Source organism: Lathyrus oleraceus, chromosome 2 (assembly GCF_024323335.1).
Source record: "Lathyrus oleraceus cultivar Zhongwan6 chromosome 2, CAAS_Psat_ZW6_1.0, whole genome shotgun sequence".
Classification (NCBI taxonomy): domain Eukaryota; kingdom Viridiplantae; phylum Streptophyta; class Magnoliopsida; order Fabales; family Fabaceae; genus Lathyrus; species Lathyrus oleraceus.
In genome coordinates, this window is record NC_066580.1 from 208,244,003 (window position 1) to 208,249,359 (window position 5,357).

A 5,357-nucleotide genomic window follows, 5' to 3' on the forward strand; every position below is an offset into this window, starting at 1 on the left:
TTCAAATGCACGAATAATATGGTGGAGTATGAGGCTTGTATTATGGGTTTGGAAGAATGTATTGATCTTAGGATCAAACATCTTGATATTTATGGCGATTCGGCCCTTGCTGTTAATCAAATTAAGGGTGAATGGGAGACGAATCAGCCTGGCCTCATCCCATATAAAGATTATGCGAGGAGGATTTCAACTTTCTTTACTAAAGTTGACTTTCATCATATTCCTCGAGATAAGAACCGAATGGCGGATGCTCTTGCTACGCTTGCTTCAATGATTGCTGTTAATTATTGGAATGAAGTCCCAAATATTACCGTGATGCGCTTAGAAAGACCAGCTCACGTGTTTGCAGTTGAGGAGGTGAAAGATGATAAGCCATGGTATCATGATGTCAAGTGTTTCCTCCAAAGTCAGACTTACCCGTCTGGGGCATCTGTTAAAGATAAGAAGACTTTGAGGAGATTATCTGGCAGTTTCTACCTTAATGGTGATGTGCTTTACAAGAGGAATTTTGACATGGTTCTGCTCAGATGCGTGGATAGACACAAAGCAGACCTGTTAATGGCTGAAGTCCATGAGGGTTCGTTTGGTACTCATTCCAATGGATATGCCATGGCGAGAAAGATGTTGAGAGCAGGCTACTATTGGTTGACAATGGAGTCTGACTGCTGCAAGTTTGTGAAGAAATGCCACAAGTGTCAGATTTATGCGGATAAGATTCATGTTCCCCTAACGCTTCTGAATGTTATTTCCTCACCGTGGCCTTTCTCCATGTGGGGAATTGACATGATTGGCATGGTTGAGCCTAAGGCGTCAAACAATCACCATTTTATTCTCGTAGCCATTGATTACTTCACCAAGTGGGTTGAAGTGGCATCGTATGCAAATGTGACCAGGAAGGTGGTTGTGAGGTTTATCAAGAACCAACTCATATGCTGATATAGTGTGCCAGACAAGATCATTACTGATAATGGATCCAACTTGAACAATAAGATGATGAAAGAGTTGTGTAGCGAGTTCAAGATTGCACATCATAATTCTTCTCCCTATAGATCCAAGATGAATGGGGCTGTTGAATCTGGTAACAAGAACATTAAGAAGATTATTCAGAAGATGGTTGTTATGTACAAAGATTGGCATGAGATGCTGCCATTTGCTTTGCATGGCTATCGCACATTTGTCCGCACTTCGATAGGGGCAACCTCTTTCTCCCTTGTATATGGCATGAAGGCTGTGCTCCCCGTAGAGGTCAAGATCCCATCAATGAGAGTCTTGTTGAAAGCCAAGTTGACTGAGGTTGAGTGGATTCAGATTCGTTATGACCAACTGAATTTGATTGAAGAGAAGAGATTAACTGCCATGTGCCATGGTCAGTTATATCAATAAAGGATGAAGAAAGCCTTTTATAAGAAGGTCAAGCCTCGTGTGTTCCGAGAAGGTAACCTCGTACTCAAGAAAGGCTTGTCTTTCACATCCGATTCCAGGGGCAAGTGGACTCCAAACTATGAAGGTCCATACGTTGTTAAGAGAGCCTTTTCAGGCGGGCTCTGTTGCTCACAACTATGGATGGGGAGGATTTCACTCTTCTTGTGAATTCAGATGGAGTCAAGAAATACTTCACCTAAAAATAAAAACAGAATAGCTTGCTAAGTTGAAAACCCGAAAGGGCAGCTTAGGCAAAAATGAGCGTCTCGGTGAACTAAAAACCCGAAAGGGCGGTCCAGGCAAAAGTTAGAGACATGAAAAAAAATGAATATATATATCCCGCTAGATTGAGTACCTCACCCTGGGGCAATCTAGGCAAAAATTAGGGATTTGGCAAGTAACTGCATCCTGACAAGACTTTGTTCTACAACTGTCATCTGTCAAAGATTCTCGCTCAGTCATCATCAATTGAAGTTTCGAATACGATGGATTCAGAGTTGGTGGAGAAACGGTCATTATGTTCAATGTAGCCCTTTTCCATGTATATCACCAATTTCAAATTTGTAAAGATCCATGGAGTCTCGCCATTTGCGGACTACCATTCTCTTAAATAAATTTAAGCCTTTATCCAATTCTTTGCACTGTTATTTGTTTCTTTTTAACAAACGTTTGCATGTTTTAATTGATGAATATCATTGTTTTAAACAAATAAAGTTTTCATAAATAAACTATTTTTAAACAAAGTGAACATTCACAATGACTGAAAGGATAAGAGGAATGTCCTTAATGCTTTCCCAAGGATAGTATGATCACCAAAGGGTAATACATTTATTCATATTCTGGAATTATTATATCCTCTTCATCAGTATTCAGGTTGTCTCCCCAGCGAGCACAGAAAGAATGATACATCATCAGCTTCCCAGAGAGTCTGGTATGAGAAATTCTCCTTGATGGTAGTGGATTGATCTGTCTTATGGATTTCTTTCCCCTAGTTGGATTTTCATCCAACGCATTCCCGGTAGTTTGTTTGTGTATACATACTTGTTTCTCCCGCGGAGTTCTTGCCTTGATATTTTAAAGATATGTATCCCTCTATATCAGGCACTAGCATTTGTGTTTTATCATTTGTATGGTTGTCATCCCTTGTGTGGACTGACCTAAAATCTCTTATAGATTGATAAAAGTTGATATGCTTAGAGTTGAGAATACTCCTTGTCTCATTATCCTGATTGTCTACTTACGAGGAAGGTTGTCATTACCTAGCCTGAGTAAGAACCTCCAGCGGAGTAAGCATGTGTTTCCTGCAGAGCTATCTTTCCAGATATTTGTCTCCTCAGCAGGAAGTTGCCTAGTGCAGTTGATGAACGATTTGCTTCCCTTTTCATTTATTTGAGAAGAGGTATCCCCGGTATGTCACTTGTGGATGAAGGATTCATTTCCTATTATGACCTTTTGTCCCCTGTGGAGTCAGATTTTCCTGAGTTGAGATGTGCCTTTTGGGTCCTCCTCAGATGTTTCGGACGATTGATATCTTTTACCCTTATACCGGTCTTAGATATTCTTTCTCCCTGAGCATGTTGTTCTCTCACCCAGTAACCGGTGTTTCAATAATATGTCTCTGTTTGAGTTTATTACCCAGTAACCGGTAATATCTCGTTGTTTCTTCCTTAGCAGAGTTCTTTATGGACATCCTTGTCTGAGTCCGGATTTTTTATCTGATGTATCCTTTGAGGATAGTTTTGTTGTATTGGCATATTCCCCAATACATGCATCTTTGCGTCAGCTCGAGTCTTTCCATCGATTTATTTTCGTGGAATCCTTTCGTGTCTCCCAGCAAGTTTTCAAGTCGTGACCTGCTCACGCATTTTTATCTTATTTCCCCCCAGAGTCTCTGTCTCCCTAGTGAGTGTGTTACTCCTATGGATTTTCAACTTCTCCCGATTTATTTTCCTTTGTGGCAGTTATTCACCATGAAGATTTTATTTTGCATACATACATTTGCATCATGAGGTCTCTTAGGGACCAAAATTCGTCTCTTTGCTATTATTTAAGCCCGTTCTATCTCGTCGAGATGAAGATTTTAACCTTCATATCTCCAGCTAGAATGACCTTAAATAGGGGCATCTGTAAGACCCTAATTTTGACACTAAGATCCCTCATGGCAATATTTATTGCACAAGTGCATTGCCTTAAGGATCAAAGCATGTTTGGCTCTTTAACCTTAGGGTTGAGACTTGTTTGAGTGTTTTGAGATCACCAAGCATGCTTGTATTGTATGTTATTGATTTTCTTATTTAATTACTAACCAAAAGAACAAAAATATGTCACTAACTCTTTTTGTTTTGAAGCTCAAGTGATCATGTGCTCCACAATGCTCCTAGGAGACTCAGAAGCCCAATGCAATGGCTAGATGAAGAAGAGAAAAAGCATGACAATGGTCCAAAAAGTTCCTAATCATCATATATGTCTCCAAAGTATCTCAATTTTCCAATTTGATCAAGATAACTCAAAGGGCTTGAAGATTGTTTCCCAAGGAAACCCTAATTTCACTGTGTTTTGACTGTGCCTTGCCCGTGAAGCAATCTCAACCTCTATCAAATTTAATCAAGGGAAGCTATTGAATTTATCATTTTATGCATATATGAGCCTATTTGAGGCCCCTTAATCATTTATTCATCAAGATTGGAAGTTTGGCCTTGAAAAGTTAACCAGTCAAGTCATATGACTAAGTTGAGGATCAATGAGACATAATTTTTGATGTGTTTGTCAAATGAATATGACCTTAAGATAAAACATGTTCCTAATAACCATATGAACAACTTTCATGTTCATCCAAAATCCATTTGAAACTTGGAAGGTCATCATTCATTTCAAAACATTATAGGTCATTTTGACTGAAACCCTAATTTTGGGTCAACTTACCAAAGGCATAACATTCTTAAATTTTATTATTTTGAGGTGAGACAAAAGGAATTGGAAATCTTGATATGTCTACACTAAATATTATGTTGGACAAAACTTCATAATCCTAAATGAAATACATGTGATAATGCAAAACATTATAGGTCATCTTGGACCTAATTCATTGAATTTGAAAAACTACCCAACTTCAAATGCCCATAACTTCATTGAAAATCCAAACTATGCAAACTTTGAGTCTATATTGACCATCTTAAAAATATCTACAACTTTGATGTTGGATATTTTTTCATTTGAAGCTTGTATCATAAAGACATAAGGGCTTGATTAAGCTTACTTTTGGGTGACTTTTTCAAAATGATTTGAACATGTTTTATACTTGACTTTTCCCAGCCAGTTTTGATCATTTTTCACATGCCAAATGATTTTTTCCCAACATGACTTTTGTTCCTTATTTCAAGAGCTTTACAACCATTACTGACAATAGTCCTTGGGGTCTACCATTTGTGAGTTTCGAAATTCTTTTCATTTATGTGCATTTTGGTATTTTTATGTTATAACTTGGTATGCAAGCATTTCCCACTTCATGTGCATGTCCAAATGCCTTTCATGTGAACTCAACAAGCTTTTGCAGTCATTCATGGGCCTCTCACACGCCCATAGAGGCCCATGCAATCAAATTTTAAATTCTCATGCACATGAGCAAAGTGTGTGATCAGCCACTTTCAACTATAAATAAACACCTCATGAGCTTCATTTCACAACCTTTTGGAGATCCCATATGCTGCTGCACTGAAACCATAACCCTCACCAAAGGAATCACTCAATATTTTTCAGATTTTCGAGCTTGAAATTCAGTATCATTAGCTGAGTTTTAAAGCTAGATTCCTTAGCCAATCATCTTCCATACACTCAAGGATCAAAGAGGAACAAAGATCTTGGAGAATTCATGGCCAGAAGTTCATCAATTCAAAGGTATAAACTCAAACTTTTTGGATCTAAAACTCTTAATTCAA